This window comes from Pinus tabuliformis, chromosome 9, assembly GCF_031772625.1.
Source record: "Pinus tabuliformis cultivar Carrire ecotype Pingquan chromosome 9, CPIR1, whole genome shotgun sequence".
Taxonomy (NCBI): domain Eukaryota; kingdom Viridiplantae; phylum Streptophyta; class Pinopsida; order Pinales; family Pinaceae; genus Pinus; species Pinus tabuliformis.
Window position 1 is genome coordinate 619,237,986 of NC_142307.1, and position 11,993 is coordinate 619,249,978.

The 11,993-nt window shown below is 40.2% G+C and overlaps 1 pseudogene; it reads right to left on the reverse strand.

The window, feature by feature from the left end:
* Positions 1-3,138: 3,138 nt before the first annotated feature.
* Positions 3,139-3,435, reverse strand: LOC149150108 (large ribosomal subunit protein eL34 pseudogene; annotated as a pseudogene).
* Between the last annotated feature and the right edge of the window lie 8,558 nt (positions 3,436-11,993).

Genomic DNA, 11,993 nt, shown 5'->3' on the forward strand with positions numbered 1-11,993 from the left:
CTCCTCATAATCAACCCCTTCCTTCTGTGCAAAACCTTTCGCCACAAGCCTAGCTTTGTGCTTGTCAAGTGAGCCATCTGCTTTATACTTGTTCTTGTAGACCCACTTGCAGCCAATTGGTTTGGTTCCTAATGGAGGATCAACCAGCTTCCAAGTGTCATTCTTTATGAGGGCATCATACTCCTTTTGCATCGCTTCTTTCCATTCATCATGAGAAGCAGCTTCTTTGAAGGAAGTTGGTTCAAAATCTGTAGACAAGTTCAATTCACAATCATAAGAAACATCCATATCAATAGGTGAATTAGAGTCATCCACATCACCTCCACTCTGCCAGTTTGAATTTCTAGTTCCTGTCTTTCCAACCTCATCAAGATAAACACTTTCAAGTGTCTTTGTCAGCCACTTTGGGGGACTTTTCTCAGATGGTCCAGGCTGCTCCATTGATTGAGTTGGGACTAAATCGAGATTGAGTCTCCCAATTCTATCAATCACATCACTTAAAGCATCATCTGTTGTTGGAGTTTCATGTGGGGGAGAGTGTTCCTCAGAAGAAGATTCCACATGTTGATCTAGTATAGGAATCCCCCCTTCAAGATGTGGAATTTGATTATCAAATTCTTGAAATGATTTTTCTTTTGAAAATCTATCCAAGCGATCAATTTGTCACTCAACAACATTGTCATTTTTGGATGATTCAAGAAAAATTACATCTCTAGATACAAAAAACTTTTTATTTACTTCATCATAGAGACGATATGCTTTGGAGGTGTTTGAATACCCCAGGAAGATACACTTATGACTTCTAGCACCAAGTTTGTTTCTTTGTACCTTTGGTATCAAGGCATAATTGGTGGAACCAAAGACCCTGAGATGCTTTACCGAAGGAACATGTCCATACCACATTTCATATGGAGTGTTGTTTCTAATAGCATTAGATGGACATCTATTCTTTATATATGCAGCACATAGAACAGCATTAGCCCAAAAAATTATCTTTACATTTTTGAAGAAGAGCATGGATTGTACCATATTTAAGATCGTCCTATTCATTCTTTCAGCTACACCATTCTGTTGGGGATTATAAGGCACAATTGTTGGATGTTTGATCCCATGTTGGCGAAGATAGTTTTCAAATTCATTTGATGTGTATTCTTTTCCATTATTAGTGCGAATAGACCCAATATGAGATTGTGCATCATTTTTAATCCATTTATGAAAATTCTCGAATGTTTGAAAAGCATCAGATTTGTTCTTCAATAAATAAACCCAACACATTCTGGTGTAGTCATCAATAAATGTCATCATATATTTATTTCCATTTGCAGAAGGAATAGGCATTGGACCACATAAATCTGAATGAATGAGTTCAAGTTTTCTATGTTCTCTTGAATGTGAATCATGAAAAGATTGTTTGCTATGCTTTCCTAGAATGCAAGCATCACATTGCTTAAGTTTCCTAGGAATTGTAGGCAAACTAGCAACACCATTTTTCTTCAACAAGCAGAGGTTGTCATAGTTCAAATGTCCAAATCTAGCATGCCATAATAAACTTGATGGAAGTGTACCTTCTTCATGATGAGAATTGTATGAGAAATGTTGTGCATGAGTAGAGGTTCCTTGCAGCTTGAGAAGCCTTTCTTCTTCTATTCCCCTCATGACAAGTGAGTGGTCAGATGCTTTTCTTACCTCAAGCTTGCCATCAAATATATGAATGGAGTGACCTTGCTAGCGGATGTGGACCAAGGAAAACAAGCTTCTCTTGAGCTGTGGGAGATATAGAACATGATGCAGAAGAAAGTCTGGAAGACCAGGCAATTTAAGCCTGATTGTGCCAAACCCTGATGGCTTGATTTTTGACTGGTCTGCAAAGTATACCACAGCATCAACATTGTCAGTAAATTCTTCAAAAAAATCTTTTATATGAGTCATGTGGCAGGTTGCTCCTGAATCAAGCAACCAATCATTTTTCCAAGAAGCAAGTGAAGCATTAAATAAATCTTCATTTACTCCAATGTTACATTGTGCCACAACATAGTGAGTGGATTCAGGTGCTTTACCTTTGTTTGTATCATCAGTTTTACCTTTCTGTTGGTTTCTTTGCTGCTCAATTGTGTCCCATGGTATCTTGCATGTAGAGGCATCATGTGATCCATTTCTTTTGCAGCGAATGTAGTGTAAATCTGCCTTTTCTCCTTGAGAGTGTCTACCCCCCTTGCCTCTGAAATGTCTTCCTCTTCCTCTTCGACCACCTCTTCCTCTTGAAGAATCTTGAGCAAGATGTTTTTCTTTATGAGCAAGGCACACAACCTCTTCAGAAGATTCAAGGGCTATCTTCTTTCCAAAAGCTTTCTCTCTTTCAACAAACTTTTTCACAAGAGAGTCAAAGGTGATATCTTTGAGATTTCCATTTGCTTGCAATGACTCAAGATAATTGAAGTAGGATAAAGTGCCTTAAGAAAAGGGATAAGAGGAATATCCAATTCAACCTTAGTGGATTTGATATCATGCATTATAGACTTTACTTAAGATGCAAGAGCAAGAGGATCATTATTTTGCAGTTCAAGAGTGAAGAGTTTAATCATGAGTTGAACGACTTCAAGTGAAGAATGTGAGTCATAGAGTTCTTTCAGCTTTTGTAAGGCTTCAAAGGCAGTTGAAAATGATGAAATATGGCAACTCACCTCTTCATTTACAGATGTTGCGATTAATGCATAAGCTTTGTTGTTCTTGTTTTCCCAAATGATGAACTCTTTGTCTGAGGTAGGATTTTCTAGTTCATTGTCCCCGTCTCTGACACACACTCCTTTCCACAACTCATTGAAAATAAGGGTGTGTTTTATCATCCGAGACCACTCAGGATAGTTCTCCTTGCCAGTGAGAACTATTCCCACAATAGATATGATTGAATGCATACTGTAAAAAAAACTTTTGCTGGCAAAAAAATCTGTGTACTGTAAAAATACTTTTGCTGGGAAAATGTGCTTCAAAATACTACAACCTTATTCTTCCTTCTTCATTTAATATACAAAGATCAAAACTATATTTTATGCATATAGAATATCATAATTTTTTTTTGTATTACAGTATGGTTGCAATTCAAGAGAAATAATATATAAGTTATTATATAAGTCTTCAAACTCAGCTTCTGGACTTTTGAGTCTTCAAAACCTTCTTGACAATCTTCTGTTCTTCGACCAAAAATGCTCTAATAATTCGGTCACGTACAGCTGAACTAGATAAAACGCCTCCACTGGCTCTGTTAATTGTTCTTTAGTTCCTGCTAAGCCACGACCTCTTGTACTCAGTAGGTCTCAGATGGGGAATCCCATGAATTCTCTTGCTGGTAACAGGGCACTTAGGTCTGCTGGCCCTCTTCTTCGTAGTTTGGTAGATTAACATATATAGCTTAATCGTAGCAGCGTCAGACTCATTCATATAGCTATATAAAGTCATATGCAACAACATTCACTGGAACTATGCCACTCTATTGTGAAGTCAGATGGAGCAGCGTTCAAAATATTTCATCACATGTCTCAAATCAACATGTCAAAAGCTTCAATACCATGTCAAAAAAACTTCCACGTGTATGCCAAAACTTCAACGTATATACCAGAAACTTCAACAAATTGCCAAAAAAATTCAGCACATTGCCATACCAGGGTACAACTGACTTTTTTTTTTGGAATACCTCGGGATTTTTTTGGTCACAAATGTAGACAGAGCCTTGAATGATCTCAAAGAAAGAAGCCAAGGGGCAACTTTTTACAGCAGAGGATGCAGCTAACCCAGCTGGAAATTTGTATGGTGACAATAAGAGGCCAACAAATTTCAAGATTTCATAGGAGATAGGAACAACGATTTGAGGGCTAAAGGTGATGATCAATTCACGCAGTGAACATGGTCATGGAGTCGATTCACGCACCAGCAGCACCATTCAACGCAGTAGCCTCAAGGGCATTCAACTCAGTGATTTAGAGGATTTTCAGGTCAGAGAATTCAGAGTTAATTATGGTAGACAGAGCACACAGGGGAAGTGGATAGATTGCATGAAACTAGAAAAAAGGAGTTACAAGACTATGCCAAAAATGGAGTTGGCTCTGATACTGTTATGCCTCCGGGTGATCATGCGACGGGCGCCGGGCAAAGCGTGCACGAGGGCGCGCGGGCACACGACGGGCGCACGCCGAACGAACATGCGACACTTATTTGCGACGATATGCGACATGAATGCGACGATAGGTGCGACGGGAGGAAAAATGCCGAAATGGCTAAGTGTTCAAACTCGCACTTGGGCACACATATTATGGACATGCGATGGCACATATATATGTGGAGAACCGTGGGTAATGACATTTAACCAAGCCGACATGTGGAATAATCTTTAAGGGGTGTTCATGCTAGTAATTACAAGGTCGGCCTCAAGCAAATACGCTTGGAGGCAAGCGTATAAATATAAGGAGGCTGCACTCCATTTGACAACAAGAACTTCGCACAACTTCACACAGCAAGTACGCACAAGGGGTAAAAACAGCAGAGGTAAAGGTAGACTATGCATATCTCATGCGTAGTGCTACTAAAGGCGCAGTTTTGGACTTAAGTGCGGTTTTGGGTGAGACAAGCGTGTCAAAGTTAGAATTTTGTGTAGGACTTGGCTAAGGGATCTTGGGTGTCTCGGGTGAGCACCTCCCTTCGTGCAAGGGTGCACAAAATGTTGTAAAAGGCAGGTGGCCTGTCTTTTGTGAAAATTGGTTAAGTGTGAGACTTGGTTCGGCCAAGACACACTTGTTGTAAAATATGATATTCTTGATATAATAAAATTGTCGGGCAGACTTTCTGGGAGTTGCCCCTCCCTTTGTACTTGATTATTGTTGGTTTTCTCAGTTTGTTGTACATGGTTGATAATTGAGAATGGTCTTCACTAAAGTATAAAGGATAATGTTTTATTCGGTTGTAAAAACATAAACTAAGTATGCTCATGTTGAAGTAGGCATAGTCCACGAATGTTAGTATTGTTAAAAAGAAAGCGTTCGGTGGTGCCGCACCTCGCTACAAGTGGTTGGAAGATCACCGCAGGTCTAGGGGTGTGACAGTTGGTATCAGAGGGTAAGGAGCTAGTGGAGCAAGTGTGAGGACACTTGGAAATTGATGACAGGTGAAGCCGATGCAGATAAGGTTATGTTGAAGTCATGGATGAATAGTCTGGGTTTCGTAGACTTGATGGTTCATGGCAAGACCATTCAAGCTCTGGTAGACACAGGTGCTACACATAACTTTATGACAACACGGTTAGCAGAAGAGGCTGGGCTGACATCTAATATGGAGGTCAAGGTAGTAAACTCTAGAGCTAAGGTGGCAGGTTTGGTACACGATGTACCTGTACAGATGAAAGAATGGAAGAGTCAGTTGGACTTCATAGTGATGGAGATGAATGACTTCGATGTGATACTTGGACAAGAATTCTTGAAGGGCAACAAGGCTATTGTTGTCCCCTTCTGTGATGAAGATGTTGCAAACACGACTATGATGGAGGATGAACTTGAGGTTGATCAAGTTGAACCAGGGTCGTGCAGTTTGTCAACATGGATGGATGAGGTCACTCACAGGGAGGAGCCTCATGATGATGAAGTAAGTATTGATACTTGTGTTTCATTTGGGCATTTGGAAGATGGACCATGTGCAGGGAAGGGCAAAGCCAGTTTGCCAAGGCAAGAGGACATCTCACCATGGATGACTATGATGGAACCTTGTATGGAAGAGAAAGGATTGTCAGATGTTGGAAAGCTTCTTGGGGTTACTTGTGACCTTATGATGAAAGGTGCAAGGACCCGGGACAAGGGTGGAACTTGATGATCGTTGTGGAAGAATGAGTCATGCTTTAGCCACATGAATTGGCTAAGTGCCCGGCATGACTCATGGACAGGTTGAGGAGGGCACACACTTGTGATGTTTTGGGTGGACTTGTCATGGCCGAGACCAAGAGCAAGTCTTGATGGACACTTTGGTGGAGGAGCTATAATGAAGAGACTCATGACATGATGATGAGATGGTTGGGTGACCGAGTTCACTAAACCGAAAGTTGAAGACTTGGATGGGATGGTTAGATGTTGTGATGTGCCTACTTGGTTGGACTACATGGGCAACTTAGTCATGGACATCAGGTTGGAGACTTGAAGACATGGAGCATGGCAGACCTATGCAAGGACATTGTGTGGAAGCACTTGTAGAGATGTCAAGGGACATCCAAAGAGGAGTGCTAAGGCAGGAATGTTATGCAGGAGGACTTGCTAATGTAACATGGGAACTTGAGGATGGCACATTGCAGATGATGGAGAGGACTTCATGGACCTGAATGGGGCACATTGAGAGTTGATTACTTGGATGGAGTTGTGAGCAGCTATGGAGCATTCCTACTACATGGGGAGCTGAGGCATATTGTATGCTTGCTGAGGTGTTGGTTGGAGATGGCTCATGGAACTCATGATGACATGAGATTGTTGTGACTTTTAGGGACTTCATGGACCTAGATGTGGCACATCGAGAGTCGGTTTGATGAGATGACCTCTTCACTTTGGAGGAGACACACACCTGGACAACATATTGCAGATGACAGTGGTTCTACATATGTTGTGGTGATGTTTGCCTTATGTGGAGGAGACGACATCGTGGATGATGATGATCTTGGTGGAGAGCTACCGAGATGGTATGTTGTCGAGGACGACAACGATTTCAGGTGGAGGAGAATGTTATGCCTCCGGGTGATCATGCGACGGGCGCCGGGCAAAGCGTGCACGAAGGCGCGCGGGCGGGCGTACGGGCACACGGCGGGCGCATGCCGAACGAACATGCGACACTTATTTGCGACGATATGCGACATGAATGCGATGATAGGTGCGACGGGAGGAAAAACTCCAAAATGGATAAGTGTTCAAACTCGCACTTGGGCACGCATATTATGGACATGCGATGGCACATATATATGTGGAGAACCGTGGGTAATGACATTTAACCAAGCTGACATGTGGAATAATATTTAAGGGTTGTTCATGCTAGTAATTACAAGGTCGGCCTCAAGCAAATACGCTTGGAGGCAAGCGTATAAATATAAGGAGGCTGCACTCCATTTGACAACAAGAACTTCGCAAAACTTCACACAGCAAGTACGCACAAGGGGTAAAAACAGCAGAGGTAAAGGTAGACTACGCATATCTCATGCGTAGTGCTACTAAAGGCGCAGTTTTTGACTTAAGTGCGGTTTTGGGTGAGACAAGCGTGTCGAAGTTAGAATTTTGTGTAGGACTTGGCTAAGGGATCTTGGGTGGCTCGGGTGAGCACCTCCCTTCGTGCAAGGGTGCACAAAATGTTGTAAAAGGCAGGTGGCCTGTCTTTTGTGAAAATTGGTTAAGTGTGAGACTTGGTTCGGCCAAGACACACTTGTTGTAAAATCTGATATTCTTGATATAATAAAATTGTCGGGCAAACTTTCTGGGAGTTGCCCCTCCCTTTGTACTTGATTATTGTTGATATTCTCGATTTATTGTACATGGTTGATAATTGAGAATGGTCTTCACTAAAGTATAAAGGATAATGTTTTATTCGGTTGTAAAAACATAAACTAAGTATGCTCATGTTGAAGTAGGCATAGTCCATGAATGTTAGTATTGTTAAAAAGAAAGCGTTCGGTGGTGCCGCACCTCGCTACAAGCAGTTGGAAGATCACCGCAAGTGTAGGGGTGTGACAGATACCATGTCAGACCAGGAAGTAACTCCTCAACCAAAATTGATTCGTGTGTTTATTCCTTTAGGTTGGCCTTATTATATACATGAGGGAGAGACTGTTCACTTCATCTCCCGATGACTGTTCACATTAATTATTTATTTATTTACATTATGTTCACCCAATCCTGATGATTAGGTGTCAATAATAAACAGTTCAAAAATTAGGGCAGTAACAAAGAATCCATTCTTATTTTCTCCATAGCCATGGACCCCACTTTAACTATTAACCCTCTTTCAATATGTGTCCACTTCCTCATTTATTTCCTTGAACATATGAGTAAAGAAAATTTTGTCGAAGGTGGTTGCTATCTCATGTAACAATAATGATGAATTTAAATGGTCATATGGCTAGTAATATACTTTTCTTTCAGAGATATATTACGACATACGTTTCATTTTTGCATGCCATCCTTGAGCATGTCTTTCACAACATTTTAGTCTTGGTTAGTTAAGGAGGAAGCTTGGTCAGACTTGTGAAGGAGTCTTGTGAACCACCACTACTCCTACACACACTGTGTCACACTTCCTTTTTATGCATGCACAATGTATCTTAGGTATGCACACAGAGGTTCCAACACTTGCTCCAGATTTCACATATCTGTCACCTAGCGTGCAAAAAGGGTTGCGTGATCTTCAAAATATAGCTATCAAAAGTGTCAATGTCATATAGTCCTTAGGCTACAACAACCTTAGAAAATTTAGCATCCAAAAATAATACATAAGTAGAGCTACCTCAGATTGGATTAGATTGGATCAATCTTCAAATTGAATGCATATCACTTTCAACAAAAGGATAAGTATTTGTCCAGAACTCTTAATTGAGTTCTTCGAGCTAGATTGCAGATACAATGTTCATATAGGTTGGTAGCCAGTGGATTTCATCTTGGAATCAACTCAGAATTTTTTCATGAACAAGGAGACTAATCCTTGAACATAGCCAATGATATCATAGTGTTTATAAGATTCATTTCATTTTCTGGGTATCAAATATGAAAACTCCACTTACTCTGAACCATGCACAATCTCCAAGTATGAATAACCTAGAGAGACAAAATCTTCTCAAACAAAAGGAGGTTGGACCTATGTACAAATAATCACCTTAAAGAATCGTATGTTTTCCTTGAGATACCACATATGTGTTGCAAAAGAAGGCCGTAGACATAATTTGGAGAGACCGAAAATACACCCTTTAATTCAGCCTCTATATGGCTTTAGACAAGTCTACAACAAGCTTTCATAGTGAATTTTAAGGCCCAAAGAATCCCATACATACTTATTTTTTAGGACGTAAACCAAATAAGAAAAGGCCACAAAGAATATTGCATTCAAAAAGTAAGATCGCAGAAGACAATAGGGTCGCAGAAGATATGATTCATGTATGACGAAAATTTAGGTGTTGCTCCATTAGTTCACAGACTTCAAAACTTTTACCTTTTCTAAGGATCTTCTTGACCACTATTGGATGCAAAATAATTTCAAAGATAATTGTCCTAAAAGTATGCAAAGTCTACAAATGTTTTATGCAGACACGAAGAGCCATCAATAACCTATAAGCATATTCATATTCAAGTAGTTGAATGGTTGCGACTTACTTGGCAACGAGTCAATAATTCAGAAATGGTCCAAATGGAGGATTCTTTCACAAAATTGATACCCTGTGCTGCCTACAACTAGTCACCAAACCAGATTTGAAAACAGGGAGCTGTATCACCCTTGCCCTCCATTTGAAAACCAAGAAATCAGGAAATCAGGGCGATTCGGAGCAAATCCAACCTCCCAAACCACGATTTGCAAGAATTTAACAACCTCCCAAACCAGAAAATGGGCGATGTGCAAGAATTTAACATCTCAAAGCTAAAAATTAGGCGATTTGCAAGAATTTAACCTCCTAAACCAGGGCGATGTGCAAGAATTTAACATCTCAAAGCAAAAAATTGGGCGATTGGTAAGAATTTAACCTCCCAAACCTAGGCGAATCAAGCCAAATGAGTTTTGCAAGTTTAGCCAAGCTTTTTTTATGGCTAAAATGAAAAAAATAATTATTTTTTAAATAAAAGTTGGGCTAACTATATCAAATGAGTGTTCTATAAAAAACTCGCCCCTCTAAAATGCAAAACCCCTTAAATTTCGCCATTGGGCTAAAATTCGTCCCTAAACTTTACCATGCTCTATACCCTAGAAACTACCATGGGAGGAGGACAACCTGATGAAGATGATTTGATTGAACACATCCTCCATAGTCCAACTCGCAACACCCTTGTCCCTAGAGGAAGTAGTGAAGGAAACCAATAGAAACAATTAGATTGATCTATGCTTAACTGATTCAAACCCTACTCGTGTCAAAAAAATAGAATTCGGCCCTGAAAGAACTTTGAAAATAAACACCTCTCTTTCTGTACACCAAGAAGAAGAGTTATGTAACATGCTAAGGAAGAATTTGGATGCCTTTGCTTGGAATTACAAATAGATGAAGGCAGTGCATCCCTCGGTGTCTACTCACCACATTTATATCAAAGAAGTTTGTCAACCAGTCTGACAATTCGAAAGGAGAATCAATCCAACTCTCAAGGATATATTCAAAGAAGAATTGCAAAAGTTGTTGGATGCAGGATTCATTTACCCTATCTCAGATAGTGAGTGGGTGTCTCCCTTGGTGCTGGTTCCAAAGAAAAATGGGAAGTGGAGGATTTGTGTTGATTACATAGAGTTAAACAAAGCAACAAATAAGGACCATTTCCCTCTACCTTTCATTGACCAAGTGTTAGATGCCTTGGCAGGGAAAAAGTTTTTCTCTTTCCTAGATGGGTTTAGTGGGTACAATCAAATCTAGATTAGCCCAGAGGACCAAGATAAAACCACCTTCACCTATCCTTGGGGTACTTTCGCTTATAGGGTCCTTCCTTTTGGTCTATGCAATGTCCCTACCACTTTCTAGAGGGCAGTCCTGAGTATCTTTGCCGAGCTAGTCCATGATGCAGTATAAATTTATATGGATGACTTTACACTCAATGGGTGTGATTTCTAGGAGGGTCTCTCTAACCTGGGTAAGATGCTGAACAAATGAATTGAAATGAACATATCCCTTAATCCCAAAATGTTTGAGTTCTTGATGACTACAAGGACTGTTCTAGGTCACTCAATATCCCAGGAAGGACTGCAAGTAGACCCAAATAAGATATCCATCATCAAAAGGGTTCAAAATCCACAAAAATAGATGGATGCAGAAGATTTTTAGGTTTAGCTGGATACTATAGGAGATTTATAAAAGATTCTAGCAAGTTAGCTTCTCCTTTATTGGGGTTATTGGCCAAAGACTCCAAATTTCTATGGTCAGAAATCTATCAAGAAGCCTTGGACACCCTAAAGGACAAGTTGACTATTGCACCTATTCTCTGAGGCCCAAATTGGGTTCTTCCTTTCCATATACATGTTGATGCCTCTCACAAATCCATAGGAGTAGCTCTAGGCCAAATAGATGATAAGATACCTTATGCCATTTACTTCATCAATAATAATCTCTCAAAATTCGAGTTGAACTACATAGTGACTGAAAAACCGCTCCTAGATGTTGTGAATTCATTGAATAAATTTAGGCATTACATTACTAGTTACCAAACATTTGTACATACTGACCATGCTGCAATTAGATACTTGATGTGAATGCCCAGACTATTAGATGGTTACAATTATTGCAACAGTTTGATTTAACAATTATCGATAAGCCTAGCAAGGAGAATGTTGTTGTAGATTTTTTATCTAGACTGACTTTGCCTAAAGGTGAGGAAGGAATAGTTGATGATCATTTACCAAATGAACGCTTATTCTCCGTTTTCGTTCTCTCTCCATGGTTTGCTAACATAGAAAATTACTTGGTGTCTACACAATTTACACCAAACTTGTCCTCCAAGGAAAAGAGAAAGATCGTAAGGAAGAGCGCCCCATTCACTTGGATTGGGGGAAATCTATTTAAGCTAGGCCTGAATCAAATTCTAAGAAGATGTTTCAGGGAGGAGGAATTCTTTGACTTCCTTCCAACCTATCATGATGGGCCTTGTGAAGGTCACTTTGTAGCCAAAAGAACAACATTCAAGGTACTACAAGCTGGTTATTACTGGCCCACTCTTCACCAAGATGTGAGGAGGTATACCAGTCAGTTTGATCAATGTCAAAGGATGGGGAAACCTACCCGAAGGGATGAAATGCCTCTACAACCTCAA